We start from the raw sequence: 19,672 nt of genomic DNA, 5'->3' as shown, positions 1-19,672 counted from the left end.
GGAGGAAGGCCCATGCCAAGGCTCCTACTGACCTAACTATTGAGGATCTGGAGAGCCTGGCAGCCCCTGCCTGGCCCTGGCTTTGACAATTAATGGTGTTACAGCGAGGCTCTGCAGAGTAATAGACTTCGCATCTAGGAAAATCTGCCATGTGCCACAAAATCCCTAGTCACACACTAAAAGCATCCCACATGGTGCGTCCTTAGGCGGTAGCTTAATGAAATGCTATGCCTGGTACTGACATATTCCAACTGCACTGGGACCTCTGAAAGTGGACTAAATAGAAGGAACACTGGAGGCTGAGCAGGAGTGGGTGTCTTGGTCCCAGGGCAGCCCCTGGGTCAGTCTATGTGACCTGAGGCAGTCACAACTTCTCTGAGCCTCATTTCCATGACTATAAAATGTCAGAGAAGAGAATCCAATTAAGGATTGAAGTATCCACCATTGATTATCTACAGTCACTGAATGTACAACCTGAACAAGGTACAGTGCCATTTTTAAAGAGTTTAAAGTCCCAGAGAAAGTTCAACATGTTCATAAGTGAAATCTAAGTAATCACTGCCTGAAGACAGGCTCATGAGCACACTGGTCTGAGGTCTCTAAGGTCATACCCATCTCTGCGATTATCTGCAGATAAAGGTTATTTCCTCTCTCTGACCTACCAAAGTTTCCATTTCTCCAGATAAATTAAAACAGGCCTGTATTTCATTCATCTTACCCATTCATAAAGTCACAGAACATCAGCATTATTTGAGACACCAACTTTCTCAAGTTGAAACCCTAATTTGAATTTCTAACACTTCCTTCCACCTTCCCCCATATCTCTGGAAGATAAGCAGCCATTCAGCCTCTGCCCCGGGCGCTGGAAACACACTGCCTCTCAAAACAAGCCTTTCCATTTTCCCACAGCTCTCAGGCATGGAAACTCCTCCTTCACACTGAGCTGACCTCTGCATTCCTACAATATCACTGAGACCAGCTGAGGATGGTTTAGTGAGTCCTTCTTCCAAACGAGAGCCTTCCAAAAACTTAAAACCCACCCTCATACCATCCTGTCTTTCTTTTCCTCTTAGGCTAAACTGTCCAAGGTCCTTCCTCACTCACTGGCAGGTTGTACCAAGTCTTCTCTCAAAGCATGGGGGCCAAAATCAAAACAACACTCCCTGCAAGTTGGGCCTATCAGCATCCTGATTACCAACTGCTCTAGGCTCCTGAACATTCTCCCAGAGAACAGAATAGTCAGACCCCACACAGAGGCTAGAAATAAAACCTGGGGCTTGAACTAAAGACTACCAACCAAAGGAAGTCCCCACCACCTCTAGACACACAGACACCCATGGGACCCTTCCCAGAACTTCCCCCCTGTGAGTGCCGCTGCAGGATCCACGGTGGCAGTCAGGGCACTGCTGCTGGGGTCCCACTCCTGCTTCCATCTCTTCCTTAGCTGCCAGTCCCTTTCCTCTTTCCTCCCCATCTAGGGGCCTCCAATAACCCTCTGGCTCCTGTGCAGCTCTCGGATGGCTCCTAGAGGTCACCTCTTGCCCCAACCCCATCCCTTTTGCTGGCAACTTGTACCTTGACTTCTGGGGGAAAATCAGACAACACCCTTTTCCCTTAGCCTCCTCCTGCTCCCCACTTCTTCTCTCCCTCTATGGTCAACACCCCGTCTCCACCTCTCAGCCCATCCCATGCCAGGCTATGCCTGGGGAACTGGACAATAAGCCTAACTCCCCACATTGCCGCAGGTAAGTTGCTGGTTGCACCCCCTGAGGACAGGGCTCTCTGCCTAGGCAGGCATCACTAGATTTTCTGAGTGCTCAGTCTATGCCAGACACCGGCTATGTGCTTTCCATGAGTCATCTCACTGAATTCTCTTCGGCTTCCCGCTGAGGGAGGCACTACTATTAACTGTTATAATCCTTTGCTTCTAAGTGAGGAAACTGAGGTACTGAGAGGTAAGTCACTTGCTTAGGGGCTCATAGGTATAAGCAGCAGAGCCAGGAGCCAACCCAGGCAGCCAGACTTGAGAGCCCACAGGCTGAAAACCACACCAGGAGCCCTTCTGGGCAGGGCCTCCGTCCCACTCTGTGCCCAGCCCAGCACCTGGTACATAGCACACTCACGATCCAAGGTTACTGAATTAATCAGCTTGATAGAGGTTTTTATGTGTCTAGGTATTTAATACCCTGTGATACTCCCCAAGCATACACACGCATTCTCCCACCACACATGTATTCTATATTTCATAGTTAATACACACTATTTTAGCAGTGTCATGGGCTAAATCAACTATTGTTAGCTGGCCTGAGAACCCAGCCTCAATTCATAACAATGTCTCTGTGAGAAAATTCCTTCAACTTCCAAACACCTCACATAAAAATAAAATGTTAGCGCCCTCTGTTCCTAAAATAAGCATTCAGTTAGCAGATTCATTCATAGGATGCTGTCTACCTTTGCATTGCAAAAAAATCTGTCCTGGCTAAAGTCGGCCTCACTTTGTTACATCTTTGCCTCATAAAAGATGCCTGAATTTCAGAGGAATGTGTGAACTGAACACTCCACACTTTTTTTTCCCAAAGTCTTCATTCTCAATCCAAATTTTTCACAAAATTAGTTCTCTGGGAGCACAGGCTCTTGCTGACCCTGATAAATGATTGCCCTAATTAACAATGTTCAGTTCCCCGAGGTGGCTGGAATTCCAGCTCAGGAGGGGCCTGACGTTCGTTCTAGCCTCTCATTTTCCAGATGAGCAAACTGGGGCCTGGAGAGGTTAAGTGGCCTGTTCAAAGTCACACAGTGACATCTCAGCCGTGGCGGGAAGTTGATGGCCTTGATGCCAACTTAACCTCCTCCTCAGGCTTCATCTATTAACGTAAGTAATTCCTCTCCCGCTCCCTGACAATGGCAGCACCATTCCCAACACACGGCCTCTCTGCCAGTGCTGCACAGGAACCCACGGGCTGCAAGGGTCTCCTTATGCTTATCGGGCCTCAGAAAAACACAGAAGAGCCTCTCTTGTTTTCAGCTGTTGACATTGGCCACCCACCAAAGGAAAAGGGTATGAAGGAAAACATCTCACACTTCCTTCTCAACCCCAAAGATTCACTCCCCATTCCCACTCCCCACACCCAGGTTCTCATCCAGTCACTGCTAGAAAGCAAGGCTGCCCAACTCCAATACACACCTCACCACCCAACCCATTTACCAGGCATCTTCCAGAATGACCTAGCCAAGATGGTACTTCCACCATGACACAGCTCAGAGCCCAGGACGACTTCCAACACACAACAAAATGCATCCAAACTCCCCTCAGCCTGGCCTCCAAAACCTTCCTAAATTAAATTCAGTCTACCTATTCCATCTGATCTGCCCAAGGCTTCAATTCAAACCCTGTGTCAAACACATTCCTCTTTGTACTGGGTCAGGCCCATTCCCAATTACAGACCTTGGTATAATATCTACAACTCTCTGTGGAAGGTACCCAAAAAAGAATCAATTATGTAATGCAGTATTTCGCCAGAAGTATGCTATGGAATGAAATATTGTGGAAGATCCTTGAAAAAAGATTTGCAGCCCGGTCACACTGTGGAAAATTCTTATGGTCGAGTCCTTTCTCAGAGAATCACAATTTACATTAACCCACATATTAAAGGCTCTGAGAAGTTACATAATAAGAAAAGCCATTTAGGCCAGGTACGGTGGCTCACGCCTGTAATCCCAGCACTTTGGGAGGCCAAGGCAGGCAGATCACTTGAGGTCAGGAGTTTCAGACCAGCTTGGCCAATATGGTGAAAGCCCGTCTCTACTAAAAATACAAAAATTAGCCAGGTGTGGTGGCACAAGCATGTAATCCCAGCTACTCGAGGCAGGAGAATCACTTGAACCTGGAAGCCAGAGGTTGCAGTGAGCCAAGATCACACCACTGCATTCCAGCCTGAGTGACACAGTGAGACCCCGTCTCAAAAAAAAAAAAAAAGCCATTAACTTTATTTCATGAGTTCCCAAGTTTATCTCAGCTCTTCCTTCCTTTCTCCACCTCTACCACTGCCATGCGACTCCAAGCTGCCAACGTTTCCTTCCCGGGCAACAGCAAGACCCTCCAAGCTGGTCTACCCACATCCCCTCTTCTGCCCTTTCCAATCCATCCCCACACACTGGGGCAGGAGAAATTATTTTGAATCCCAAATCAGATCATGTCACCCTCCAACAAATGCTTCAGTGGCCTTCTTGTGCTCTTAAGGATAAAGGCAAAAATAACAAACAAATCTCCTTAATTCAGTCCCCAATGTCTGTATCATCTACCTACCCTTCCAGCCCCATCTCACGCCACACTCCTCCTCCTCACCCACTCCATCCTTCTACTGGCTTTTAAAAAAAAAGTTCCTCCTGTACCATACTTCCTCCCACCCCAGGGCCTCTGCATGTCTGCCTGAAGACTCTGCCTGCTGTCTACCAATCCTCACCTCCTCAAGGAAATGGTCCCTGACCACCCAAATGAGGTCAAATCCTAGCCCCTCTCCTCCATAAGCCTTGTCATGGGTGCAATTTTTTATTTACTTGTATGATTTTTTTCCTATGTTTTCTGTAAACGTTTTAGGATAGACAGCATGCATCCATTTTTGCTCATAGGCTTAATACAGTGTCTGGCCACAAGTAAATACTCAAAAAAAGAAAAAACAAACAAAAAACAAACAAACAAACAAGCAAAAAACAGGTTGGGCACAGGGGCTCATACCTGTAATCCCAGCACTTTGGGAGGCCAAGGTGGATGGATCACTTAAGCCCAGGGGTTTGACACCAGCCTGGGCAACATGGCAAAACCTTGTCATTACAAATCTCCTTGAGAGGCTGAGGTGGGAGAATCGCTTGAGCCCGGGAGATTGAGGCTGCAGTGAGCCATGATCAAGCTACTACACTCCAGCCTGGGCAACAGGGTGAGACCCTGGTCTCCAAAAAAAAAAAAAACCTGTTTCACCAATCAACCTAAGTATGAGCAACTGATGTGAAAAAAGAAAGCACAACACAAGACTATATATTCTATAGTGGAGACAAGAACCCAATGCTATGAAGAGGAGGTGAGGGAGCCTTAACTCTATTTGGGTGAGACGGGTAAAGCTGCAGAGTGCTTGGTGCCACACACAGAGGGAAGGGAAAGGCAGTGCAGATGGAAAAAAAACAGCACATGCCACAGTGTGGTACCTGTGGACGGGCTGCTTTCTGCTCGATTCTGTTTTCCATCTAGACCATGCCCACCTCTGATCCTCAAGGGTACAGAGAATGTCTTTCACACTCTTCTTAGCATGACACTGAGGGCACCAGGAAAATGGAAGTGCCCACTAATGTGAGAAAGAAATGCCTCCCTATACAATGGCTGGGCTTCTTCCCTGCAGGACTCCTACAGGCCGCCGCCCGTGTGCATGGGTGCAAGCCCGCATCTCTGCTGCACAGCATACATGCTCAGCTCCTGTGGCCTGAGCTGAAGCCACCATTTCCAGATTCTGCAGGGCCTGCCCCTCTGCCTGGCCCACCCACACCCTCCATTCCTGTGGAATTGCTGCATTTCTGGAAACTGTAGCCCTCTCTTTCACCTCATTCTGTGGTAAGCAGCTAGCTCCAATAATTTTCCTATTCATGTTAAATAAGAAGCAGAGAGTGAAGAGGTTCAGGCCACTCAAGACCCTTGTTTGCGGACTTTTACTTTGGAGGATCAAAGTTGAAGCATGAGAATGTGTCTTTATTCTTTTTCCCCTGCTGAAGCCAAGAGACACATGCCAGACGCTTCTCCTGGAGTGTGCTGTCACAACAGGAACCCTGCCACCACCCGCCCCACCCTGCTCCCCCCACCTGCCCCCAGTTCCCACTCCAATCTAAGTAGGCCTGTTCTTTGTTCCACAAAACAAACAGTGAGTTCTGCCTGTCAGGGCAGACAAGGTGCACACACACAGGAGCAAACAAAGAGGCCCTCTTGCCAAAGGCCTTCTTTCCTGTTGGACCAACGCTGTCACTGGTGCCCTTTGTTTGAAGTCACCAGATGCACCAGGCACTTACAGAGACCTGCCACAAGATCGCTGGGCCTGCACCAGCTGGGATATCAGTCCCCAGCCATCCCCATACCACCAAACACAGCAGGATATGTGGCCTCGGGGGTGTCAGACTCCCATTCCTGGGGTCTGCTGCTCTGTTTGGATTGCTGAAGTGCTGCTTCCACACAACGTGGATGCAACTGCCATCCTTCTCAGCGTTGCCGGACTCAGCAACCACAGAGCAGTTGCTATGCCTGGCCCCTGGCCCTTCTCCCCTCTCTGAGTCTATCAGCACCCATCTGTCGGTGGCCAGACACTGTGCTACCAAGTCTTGAATGTATGGGCTCATTTCACCCTCACTGTGCTCTGTGTGCTGGGCTCTGTAATTATCCTCATTTTATTGATTAGGAAACAGGGGCTCCAACCAGTGAGGTGTCCTGACTCAAGGCACACAGCCAGGATTCGATGTGAGTCTGACTCCGGGGCTCATGCTTTCATCCTCTACAATATACCGCCTACCACCCCAACTACTAGCGAAAGGCCACCAACCTCTTTCTTGATCATTCCTTTACAAGACAGACTTGGAATGGAGTAAAGCAGCAGTCCCCAACCTTTTTGGCACCAGGGACCAGTTTCGGGGAAGACAATTTTTCCATGGATCGGCGGAGGTTGAGGGGAGGGATGGTTTCAGGATTAAACCATTCCATCTGAGATCATCAGGCATTAGTTACTACAGATTCTCATAACGAGAATGCAACCTAGATCCCTCGCATGCACAGTTAACAATAGGGTTCGTGTTCCTGGTCCCTAACAGGTCACAGACCTATACTGGTCCATGGCCTGAGGGCTGGGGACTCGTAGAGTAGAAGGCAGGGCTCAACCCAAATATCAGGTCAAGCACAACTCTTGATCTTCTCAATAGGTAATTCTGTTAAAAATTATCATGATTTTCTGAGAAACAGTCACGTTTTGGTTTTAAGGCCCTACAAGTAAGGAACTAAGGCTGTTTGGAGGGTTTTGTTTTGTTTTTAACATATTTGTCGCCTTGGTAAGCCTGTCTAAGTGAGCTTTAGGATAACCCTGAGAACATTTTCCCAGGAAACACACACTTCCCTCCTCCTGTCTTTCACTCATTTATCTTATCTTGGAGTTCATGAGGCTCCATTCCACAGTCATTCCTGGTTATCAGTTTTGCTTTTACAAACAGCATTTATCTGGATTGCCAAGACATTCTTGGCCTTCTGGAAATATGCTTTCATTTTTTTTGTCAATTAGTTGCTTTATGTGCTTCCAAAGTTATGCTTTCACATGAAAATAGATGTCTTCCCAATTCCCTTGGCCTTCACTTGGTATTAACAAAATTTACAATGGAACTGGGACCTAATGCTTTATTAAAGTCTATCTACATCAGGGAAAATAGGGCTGGTCACACTCCAAGTCATGTGAAACACCTCCCAAGACAATGTGGATTCATTTAACACCCTTCCTTGGTGCTTATAAGTGCCTCCCCAAAATCATTCATCAGTGCTCTCATATGTAGAGCTTGAAAACAGTAGAGTGGCTATACCTTTGTATTTTCCTAGACGGAGAGTCCCTAGGGCTGATTATTTACTGTCATCCTTTCGTTCTCTCCTTAATGGTGTTCCTAGGTCAAAAGGGCAAACAAAGGCTGTTTTTGAATCATTGCAGGTATAAAACCAGAAATTTACATTTTACGAGACATTTGATTTTAAAGAAACAAGCTGGTAATAACCATGAGGAATACTTGACACAGAAGGGAGGCCTTCCCACAAGACAGCTCAATGCCACCTTGAGGTCTCAGAGCCGGCAGAGGTTCCAGAGTCACTGCATCTTACAATCCACCAAGATGCTGGTAATGAGACCAACACCAACTGGAAGGCATGGTGGTAAATGAGCTGACTGAGAAAGCAAGAAGGATACTGATGATACCATGCAAATGAGTTGCTGACAGCTGGTTTCTAAGTTACACACGAAAACTATTTCAGAGATTTCACAGGAAATGCTTCCTGTAAAAGCTACAGGAAGCATCATGGTTTAAGGACCCACAGGGTATAGCCAAGTTATATGAACTGATCCTCTACCCTATAAAGCCCCCCAGAAGGAGGTAAAGAAAGATTTTTAAAAGACCTTCATTCAAGCCATTTCCAGTAGAGGTGATGAAAACAATCTTCACGGTTCCTGTCATACAAGGAATGAGTGATAAATCCCTAAGACAGGAGCAATGAGAAAGCTATTGCATGCAGAGAAGAGGAGCTACCTTCTGGCTTTACAGTTAGAATTATACATGAAGCACATGGAGACATTTAGAGGGATGGCAAACACACCAGTGTCTGAGCTCATGCCTAGACACTCGAGTTTCCAGGGAACACCCTTGGCCAAACTCTGCTGGATGAGATGCCAGCTGAACACTGTGCACCATTGCAAGTGGCTAGAGTTCAGGAATGAACAGAAAGCCATAATCCAGTTGTTCTGGGATGGAAAATATAATGCATACCAGTTTGTAATTAGTCTGAAATGAAGAATCAGGACCATTTAGCCCCAAACAGAAAGAACAGAAAGTTCATGGGATTGGGCCGATTCCCAAAACAAAATCCATCTCTCCTCCTGCTTTTACATTTTCTACTTCTATTTTTAATGGCTTAATCACATATGAGTAGTTTATTATAAGTTGCTCATAAATGAAGGGTGTTAAATGCTGAATCCAGGTGCAGAGGAGAAAAAAGGAACAAAGAAAAAGGGTGGCGGCAGAGGTGGACTCTTCCACAGCCTGGATTTCAACAGAACCACAGGAGGGTCCTAGAGACACGTAGAAGAGAACGAGAACTCCACCTCTGTACTTCCATCATAAACAAAGCTTCTTGGCCTCCATTTCAGAATACAGATCCTTCTCAACCCCTCCCCACTCACACACTATCCAGTTAGAAATATTCATTTGATGGCTATGCCTTGAGAACAGTAAGTCACTAGATGAACCTATAAATGTAAAACTTTTTAAATGGCAAGAACACAAGCATATAAAAATGACGGTCTTTGGAGCCTACATCCATTGCTTTGCAGATTTATTTTTTAAGTGATTTTCAGGTTCATAGCCCCATCAGTGTTTTCAAATCTCTCTCTGAGCACTTATTGTCCATCTCATTCTTCTAGGTACTGGGGGTTACAAATGTGGTACATGAATCCATCCCTCATCTACACATATTTAGGAGAGATGCCTGGTTCTCTTGGGGTTCTGGACTATGTCTTGCTTATCTTCTTAGCTCCAGTACCTGGACCAATGTCATATATACAATTGGAGCTCCATAACTACTTGTTATTTGTTGAAAACCTCTGATTGTGGAAAGTAACTATGCACCTATTATAACCATAGCAGATGGAAAGAAGAGCATCGAATCTGAGAATATGCAATCTCACTAAATCCACTAAATGGTACTTCAAAGGCTTCTAAAACTTGATAGCATGTTTACTTAAACACATGAGTGTATCTGTGCTGCTGCCAGGGAGTGGAGCTTATGATCAGCCAGAAGTCCTACTAACTCATGGGTCTTCATTCTATAGTTAATCCCCAAAACTGAAAGAAAAAGAAACAGCAGATATCATGTATCTCTTTTCAGTTTAATCAAGTTGATTTTTAATCCCTTGTTTCTGACCATTGAGATCATTGTGAATCTTGGTTCTGCCATTTTGTACTTGGGCTGTCTCTGCCTCCTTTGGGTCACTTACAGTCTTGATAAGCATGCTTTCTGTGTCTTTATGTCATGAAAAACAAGTTAACAGGACAGGACCAAGAATTCTCTCATCCATCACTAGAAAGCTCCTTCCAAAATCTGTCTGTGGCCCAAATCTCCTTGCCTAGTAACCCTGTCAAAAGAAGAGAGCACAATTGGAGTAATTCTGAATGACTGCAGACTTGTAAGGATCATCTTCTTCAGCTCTTACTTAAATTTTAATATTTTCAAAAGAAAGGCAAGAGGATCAATATGATTCAACTTTACCAGCATTAACTTCACTGCAAATTTGAAATCATAAACTCACTATCTAAAGTACTAATACTGGTCTAATGTATTTATTATGTTCTTTATCTTATTAACTCCTGGTATCAAACCAGACCTCAGAATCATACTCATACACTCACATTTAGCAGCTAGACTCGTCCCCTTATCCCACGTGCAGAAGGACAGATGTTTTCTCATACTTCACAGTAAGGAAGTAAAATCTGGAAATAAAATGCCCATACCTGATGGCGTATTCAAGACTCTGGGACAATGATTGTTTCTTCTTCAGTGATGTGTGGGCCTGAGGCATGTAGAGATGACAGTGTGCATGCCTGGATCTCAGCATCTACCTCCTCTCTCTGCTCATGGGTCCCCAGGTCCCCAGGCTAGCAAGGAAACTTGGGTATAACTTCCAGCATTATATGTCAAGAGAAGCTTTAATTCCCCTGAGGAAATGTTATGGGTTTTTTTTTTCCTTATGGACAACAAAAGTCATCAAGTTGATCGTGTTTCCTTTTTCACTTTGCCAGAAGTCTCAGGACTACATCTCTAATTCACCTTCAAGATTATTGGACTACATGGCTGGGTTCTATTTGTCCTCACTATCCCCAGAATTGATTCTATTTACATTTATATTTCCTATGATCTTTTAGAAATACCTTTTTTATTTTACTGTATGTGCTTTTGTAAGTATTCTCAGATTCAACCTATGAAAAATGTCAATGTATAAACAAAGTTGCAAATCTATTGCTCACAAAGTTTCCTTGCAAATGAGAACCTAGCACTCCTTAATCTGTACACTGTTATTAGGTAGGATTGGAGTGTAATCCTGAAATGTGTGTGATGCCTCTGAGGAAATGAATCAAGTTAGGCCCACCTCATCTTTTGAACCTCAATTTCTAGGATCAATGAACTGATCAGACCCTCTAACCTCCCTTAAGATGTGCCTCCTATTGCCAGGTCTCCAGGTTCTGCCTTCACCAGAGTGAGAAACCTAAGGCTTTAGCTGATAAATCAAGTGTATGCCTCCAGATAAGTCATCATACCTGAGGATTTCAAAGACTAAAAGCCTTAAATGAAGTAATAAAGTCTCTGACTGGAAATATCTGGAAGTGAGCTTTCCTTAGTTTTTACCTAACGTCCTTTTCCAGCTCTTGATCCCATTCAGGATACCACATTACATTCAGTCATCATTGCTCCTCAGGCTCCTCTTGGCTGTGACAGCTCCTCAGACTTTCCCTGGTTTTGATGACCGTAACAGTTTCAGGAGTTACATATACTGGGCCAGGTATATTTGCATGAAGGAGGAGGAGGAGGAGGGGAGTTGGTCCCAGTACTATTTGCATCTTTCTTGGGATGAACATATTTTTAAAGCACTTTTCTGACACATTCTCATTGCAAAACTTATGCTGTTCTCTAAAGTAGAGAGAGTAGGCATTTCTTTCTCTTCCTAAATTATTTGGAACTCTTCTATAAAGGAGATTCATCTGTTCTTCCTACATCATGGGCATCATTATCCCGTTACTATTCTGCCTTGATGCGAGCAACTTCGAGTAGAGGGACTCAAAGCAAAAAGTGGTACATGTAGTGGATTCAGGAAACATATGTTCTAGGGCTCATTCTTTCATTGTATCAGCTAACAAACATGTGAGTGCCTCCTGTGTGCCAGAAGCTGTGCATAAAGATGAATGAGGAGCTCACAGCCTTGCAGGGCAGACAAGAGAGGAAGTTAACTGCAGTGCCAGTGGCAGAACAGAGATGCAACTGGTGCCACGGAGAAAGCAGTGGCACTGTGGGAAGGAGGCTACTTGAGGATGACTTCACAGAAGAGGCACCAAACTGGGTGTTAGAATATTCCCCCAGGTAGGTTTTTCTAAACGAAAAATTATCTATAGAAAAGCTTTAGATTATAGAAAAACTGCTAAAATAATACAAAATTCCCTTTCATCCCACACTCGGCTTCCCCTGTTACTGCATCTTACATGAACATGGTACATGTGTCATAATGAATGAACTAATCCTGATCTATTATTATTAACCAAAGTCCATACTTTATTCAGCTTTCCTTAGTTTTTACCTAACATCCTTTTCTGACTCTTGATCCCATTCAGGATACCACATCACATTCGGTCATCATAGCTCCTCAGACTCCCTGGTTTTGATGACTGTAACAGTTTGAGGAGTACTGCGCAAGGTATATTTGCAGGATGTCCCTCAATTGGAATTTGTCTGATGTTTGGGGTAGAAAGACCATGAAGGTAAAGTGTCATTTTCAGCATATCATATCAAGGGTATATACTATCAATGTGATTGATGCTGAAATTGATCACGTGGCTGACGTAATGTTTATCAGGTTTCTCCACTGACTCCCCAACCCACCAAAAAAAGTGACTTTTTTCTCCCTCACTTCATCCCGTACACTCTGGAAGGAATTCACTATGTGCAGCCCAACTTCATGAGTGGGGTGTGAGCCCCTACCTACTTGAAGGCAATATATCTAAACAAATTATTTGGAACTCTTCCAGAAGGTAGAGTCCTCTATTATTCCCCATTTATGTATTCAATTACTTGTTACATCAGTGTGAACCCCATGAGCATTTATTTTATTTTGGGGTCATAATCCAATACTACCTTATTTTGTGACTTTGGCCACCGGCAGCTTCTGTATTTCGTTCCTGTGTCCCTGTGCCATACCTCATCAATGTGAGTGCACGCGCACACGTGCGTGCGTATGTGTGTGTGTTTGGAGCACTTCCTTACTTTCTGGCACTGCTAGGTAGGTTTTTATAATGTGGTTTCTAAACTTCAAAGCCTGCCCACGTTAACATCATCTTCAAATGCATCGACGTCATAGAATTTTAATGCCAGAGAGGGCCAGAGGTCATAAATCCAGTATCCCCATTTAATATAAGATAAAGCAAGGTTGGAGCAGTTGCCTGAGGTTACAAAGCTTTTTAATAGCAGAGTAACACAGCCACTATGAGAATTCCTGATTTTTATTGCTTATTTTCATTTTTTTTCACTATTTCAAGTAACTACTGTTGTCCATGTGTAAAAGTCCAGTCTACAGTAGAGAAACTGTGTCTGTCACGAAATCTCTCCAGGTGACCAAGTTACCATCAGTAAGGCTGCACACAAAGCAGGGTTGAAAATATGCTTCCCCAACCTCCAGACATCCAGAGAAAACGCTACTGTTTTTATTTTTCTAATAACAGCTTAATTTTCCTCACAATCTCTCTAATTTCTCTCACAAGCTCTCATCTACCTACAATGGCAGTAACCCTAACTTGAACTTAATAGTTAGTAGTATCTCAGTCACTTCTGGTCTAAACAGTCTCTTTTGAGTAGATGCTTTAATATCCAAGCTTCAGCACCAAAACTAATATCTGGGAAACCACTTGAATGGTAGGGAGCCTGGAAAATAAAACTTAAGAGGAACAGAATAGTGCTAAGACAATTCAATGAGGCAAGAATCGTCTCTTCAACCAACAGTGATGGGACAACTAATATCTACATGCAAAAGAATAAAATAGACTCCTACCTCATACTATGTTCAAAATTTAATTCAAAATGAGTCACAGACTTAAATGTAAGAGCTAAAACTATTAAATTCTTAGAAAAAGAGTAAATCTTAAATCTGCATGTCTATTTTCTATCCATTAGAAAAATATTATCTATATAAAGTTTTGGTCCATTTTCTATTTCTTTACCCCTACCATTCAATTTAAATATTTTAATTTTAAACTAGTAAAGGCAGAATTACCAGAATCACATACCTGACATGATAACTAAATATTTGACATCACTAAATTTATTGGAATTAGGTATGCTTTTGATTATTTCTCAGGAACAACTCATCTTTCCTACATGTTATTTCCCTGTTATTTGAGTAACTATGTAATGAGTATCTCTTTCCTACATTCAGTGATATGGGTGTGCATAAGTGTAATTTGTAACATCAATAACTGGATTCACCATCTAATCTTCAGTTCATGTTTAATTCTATTATATAGTGTTTCCATAACTTTGGATACTTCAGTCAAACTTACACTTTTCATCAATTATAAAAATCAAGATGTTAATTAAGATGTTATATCAACTGTGACAATGAAGACGTTAAAAATTCCGGACTAGACAGCACTAGGCCCACTTATAGACAGGCTGTTGTGAGAGGTCCTTGAACAGCTACTGCTTCAATTTCAACCTGGCCTCCTTTGGGTAAAGCAGCAACATGGTAAGCAGCTCTAGTAGAAAAACCACTCTTAAAATACTGTTTGTAGATTACATTGACAGCCCTGAAGTCATTTGTGTCAGCTAGCCAAACAGTTGTTTTTACCACATTAGTGAAGTCACAGCCTGCAGCTTTCAAAATATCACCCATGTTCTTAAGGGCCTGTTTAGCTTCTTCTGTTACCCACTCTTGGCACAAGCTGTGCACTCGAAAGGTTCATGCCTAGCTCTCCTGAAATGTAAAGGATCCCGTCAACTAACGCAGCTTGACTGAAGGGACCAGTGTACCCTTGGGCTTTCTCAGTGTTGATCACCTTTCTGATCAAGGATGACATGGCTAAGTCTTCTCTCTTGCAACCCCTTCGGGAGAAGCAGTCCCTACACCAGTTCTGCTCACTTCTCACTTGACTGCAGAAGAAGAGAAGGTCTTCATGACCTTGGATGAGGAAATGGTTTCTTAGATACGACACAAGTACCAACAGAAAAAAAAGTAAACTGGACATCATGAAAATTAAAAATCTTTGCGCTTCAAAGGATAGCATTTAAAAAGTGAAAGGACAATCTGAAGAAGGGGAGAAAATTTTGCAAATTAAATATGTACTAAGAGACTGATATCCAGAATATATAAAGAACCATTACAACTCAATAATAAAAAGACAACCCAATATTAAAATAGGCAGAGAATTTGAACAGATAGCTCTCCAAAGAAGACATACAAACGGCCAATGAGCACATGAAAAGATACTTGATATCATTAGTTATCAGAGAAATGCAAATCAAAGCCACGATGAAATACCATTTCACACCCACGAAGATGGCTATCATAAAAAAGGCAGATAATAACAAGTGTGGGAGAGGATATGGAGAAATGAAGACCCTCAGGCATTACTAGGGGAATGAGAAATGGTTCTGTCACTTTGGAAAACATTTTGGGAATTCCTCAGTTATTTTATGACCCAGCAACTCTACTCCCAGGTATACACGCCAAAGAAATGAAAACGTCCGTCCATGCAAAACCTTGTACCCTCTGTATACTTGAAAACTATATCCAGAGACTGTAGAATATTGGTGACTCTCCTTGAGAGAGGTAATCTAAAGGTTTTTTTCTCCCCACTTAGCCTATCTGGCAGCATTTGAACTTTTACAGCAACTCTGTTTCGCAGATCTGCACATTAAGAGAAGTAAAAAACCAGTAAAGGCAATGTTCTCAATAACAGCACAATCTACAAAGCTAGCAACTCATCACAATTCTAATCACTTAGTTCTGTATAAATATCCGCCTCAACATGGATCTTTTTAAAATATAAAATAACCTGAACAAAAGGAAAATCTGAGTATATAGATTCATTTGGTAACAACCAATGACACTTATATTATTACCAATATCAGAGAATGCCAACCCTTAAGAATTCCTCAAAATGCTTTTGAGAAAAATATGTATCCTAACCCAGTATGTCAGTACTGGCCAAATGGTCCCACTAAGTATCACTTTTGCCCAGAATAACAGCAATAAACCAATCCTCCTCTTTAACCTTTTTTTGACTCTGTATACCTGAAAATAAGTAATGTTGGCTGAAGTCAAAATAAGCTTTAAAAAAAAAGTTGAATAAGCTCAAGAAAAGAAAGAAAAAGTTGTTCTTTGCAACTCATTTACCATCTTGGAAAAAACCATCTCCCAAGGAGAAGTACTCTTGTTCTTCATAATATGAATTTGCAAATATTCATCTCTTCCCTCCATCAAAATGCACACATACAATAAAGTGTCTAATCCTAGTCTTTCTAGTTGCTGGGCAATTACAGTTTAGTGTGGTTGCACTGGTAATAAAGGTATTTTAAGTTTGTACACTTAAAAGCTTCACTTGCATCAGGAAATAGTTGAACTGGGCTGGGAAAACTAGCAGCAAAGTAGTAGATAATCTACATAATACCTCAAGCATGGCTGGTAGGGCCAGGTCTACAATTATTGTGACATCTGTAAGAAGTTCTAAAACACCACTCCCAGTGGAAATATAAAACAAGGACAGAATGCAAACAGCCTCCCCCTAAGGAGCATGCAACTATTGCAAGCACCTGTTGGGCCCAACCAAAATCAGTAGCTTCAGCCTAGCCTTTCTCTTGTGCCAGATACCCCTCTTCGGGTGTCCCACAGATGCCTCAAACTCAACACGGTCAGATTCAACATGCACAAAATGGAAGTCCTCATCCCACTTACCAATCCAAGACATGGACCTCCTCTGGTCCTTCTCAATGCCTCCAATATTCACCAGTCACCTAACGTAAAAGCTGAAGGTCACCCTTGACAAGCTGTTCTCACTCATTCTCTCCAATCAATCCACAGCTGTGAGGAGGGACTTCAGTTAAAAGGCTAAAATTTTGGGAATAAGAGAGAGGAAGACTGAACAGACTCATCTGAGTGACAGAATGGACCAGACTTGGTGATAAGAACAGTTTATAACTCTTGCAGAAGCGCCCAGTATCTGTCTGGCTTTCCAAGTCTGTTTCTCTCTTTCTCACTGATTTATTTGAGCCCCTCTTCCTTTCCCCCTATGACCTCTTCCCTGACTCTTTGCAGTGATATCATTCCCATTTCCACAAAGAGAAACAAAGTCATGTGGCCCTAAAGTTTGGTTAACATTTTCTGACAGATGACCTAACACAGGAGAAGCAGGGAAGGTTGACTGGGACCAAATTCCTTGACCACATCTATTAGCTGATCCCTGAAAGAGGTGAAGTTTCAGGCCTCAGCATGGTGAGCCTGCCCCTGCCCTGGAGCACCAGTAAGGCAGCTGATTCCACAGGTCACCACCTCAGGCTGCCTGAGTCAGCCTGGGCCCTGTTCCTGACTCACCCTCACTTCTGATTCCAGACCCCTGACTCAGCTACTCACACATTCCTGACTTCCTGGCCCTTGACTGGTTTGCTGACTTACCTTGGCAGACCTTTGAATTTCTCTAGAGGCCAATGCTAGATTATTAGGAGAGGTTAGTGAGACGGGGCACCAAAAGAAAGAAATGGCAGGTGGCTAAACTCCTTTTAAATCAGCATCCGGAGAGCTGTGCTGCTGCCATCAAAGAATGGCATACAGGACATTCAATGTACGTCTATCTGAAAAGATCCTCCCAATGTATTGTGAGAGAGGAAAAAGGTGTTGTCAAAAGTATGATCCAAAATATATTTTCTTCTACCCTATACTGTTATGCATTGTTCAATTTAATTTAAAGCAAGCTTTTTCTATCATTTCTTTTTACTAAAGCAACTACAAAATAAAAAATTCCACACAATTACAATTTGAATGGGAAAAAGCCTCTGTGGCAAATACTATGACACTTCACATATCCTCCACTACTTACTTTTAACATGAAAATATAATTAGATTTGTAAAACACAAAAAAGGATGTATTCCTATTTTTTGTATAACTCAGGCTGTGAATAAAGATAACTTGTCCAACTAGTAACAATATTTCTATTGCCAAAGGAAAGAAAAATCACTTATTTTTATCCTTCAGGTTGATTCATATTTACTATTTTTGAAATCTCTTTCTAGCAAAATATACAATTTTTTCAAGAATATATACCAAGATAAACCATATCCTGAGCCATAAAACAAACCTCAACAAATGTAAAAGGACTGAAATCATACAGACTGGTTTTCTAACCAAAATGGACTCGAACTAGACAACAGGCAAACACCCAAGCACTTAGAAATTAAACAACACACTTCTAAGTAATCCACGAGTCAAAGAGCAAGCCTCAAGAAAATTTTTTTTAAACACACACTGACCTGAATGGAAATTAAAATAAAATATATGGCATTATATGTTGATACTAGAAAAAAGGAAGTCTGAATTCAATAATCGAAGCTCCTACCTCAAGAATCTGGAAAAGGAAGAGCAATATAAACCCAAAGCAAGCAGAAGGAAAGAAATAATAAAGAACAGAAATCAATGAAACTGAAAACATAAAAAAAAAAAGAAAAAAAAACAAATGAAACGAAAAACTGATTCTTTTAAAAGAATGAGTTCATGTCCTTTGCAGGGACATGGATGAAGCTGGAAACCGTCATCCTCAGCAAACTAACACAGGAACAGAAAACCAAACACTGCATGTTCTCACTCATAAGTGGGAGTTGAACAATGAGAACACAGGGAGGGGAACATCACACACCGGGGCCTGTCAGTGGATTGGGGGTAAGGGGAGGAAGCTCATTAGAAGAAATACCTAATGCATGCGGGGCTTAAAACCTAGATGATGGTTTGATAGGTGCAGCAAACCACCATGGCACATGTATACCTATGTAACAAACCTGCACGTTCAGCACATGTATCCCAGAACTTAAGGTAAAATAAAAAATAAAAAATCTAAAAAGCACTAATCAAATGTTAACAAAAAAAATCAGTAAGATTGACAAACTTCTGGTAAGACTGACAAAGAAAAAAAGGATAAAATACAAATTACCAATATCAGAAATTAAACAAGATATATTACCACAGACCCTGCAGACATCTATAAACAATTCAACACACATCTGACAGCTTAGAGGAAATGGACCAATTCCTTAAAAAGTACAAACTACCACAACTTATGCGATATTAAATATAATAATTGGAATAGCCTCATAACTATTAAGGAAACTGAATTCATATTTTAAAACTCCCCCAAAAGAAATGTCCAGGTCTAAGTGGTTTCAGTGGAGAATTCTACCTAGTGTTTAAAAAAGAATAAACATCAATTCTACACAATCTCTTCCAGAAAATAGAAGAGGAAGAAATCCTTCTCAACTCATTTAATGATGTCAGTATTATTCAATATCAAAATCCAAATAGTACCCTAAAAGAAAGGAAAATATGAAAAAAGGACTATAAGCCAATATATTTCATTAATATAGACACAAGAATCCTTAACAAAATACAAGCAAATAAAAGTCAGCAATGTATAAAAGAATTAAACAGTAGGATCAAGTGAAGTTTATTCCAGGAATGCTAGGCTGGTTTGATAGTTTAAAATCAGGAGGGAAAAATCACATGATCATATCAATAAATGCAGAGAAAGCATTTAACAAAACTCAAAATCCATTCATGATTTAAACTTTCTTTAAGCTCCAAACAAATTATGAATAGAGAGGAACATTCTCAACTAAAGAGCATCCAATTCACAAAAGATCTATAATTAACATTATATTTAATAGTAAGAAACTGAATACCTCCCCCTAAGACTGAGACTAAGGCTGGGATACCTGCTCCCACCACTCTGATTCAACATAGTATTGGAGCTTCTAGCCTGCATAATAAGGCAGGAAATAAGAAGCAAAAGGTATATAAATCAGAAAGGATCAGAAAGCAAGAAATAAAACTGTCCCTGTTTGCAGATGACATGATTGTCTATATAAAAAATCCCAAGGAATCTACC

The 19,672-nt window shown here is 42.1% G+C and overlaps 1 protein-coding gene and 1 pseudogene across 5 annotated transcripts in view; both read right to left on the bottom strand.

Annotated features, from left to right (window-relative positions):
- The window catches only part of CGNL1 (cingulin like 1), a 173,147-nt gene that overhangs the window by 47,476 nt on the left and 105,999 nt on the right, over positions 1-19,672 (bottom strand). The gene's annotated exons all lie outside the window — the stretch shown is intronic.
- LOC134757315 (2-iminobutanoate/2-iminopropanoate deaminase-like) lies at positions 80-18,148 on the bottom strand (annotated as a pseudogene).

The sequence above is a fragment of the Gorilla gorilla genome, chromosome 16 (assembly GCF_029281585.2).
Source record: "Gorilla gorilla gorilla isolate KB3781 chromosome 16, NHGRI_mGorGor1-v2.1_pri, whole genome shotgun sequence".
NCBI lineage: Eukaryota > Metazoa > Chordata > Mammalia > Primates > Hominidae > Gorilla > Gorilla gorilla.
The sequence above is the reverse complement of the archived record's forward strand: the minus strand, read 5'-3'. Positions and strand labels throughout refer to the sequence as shown.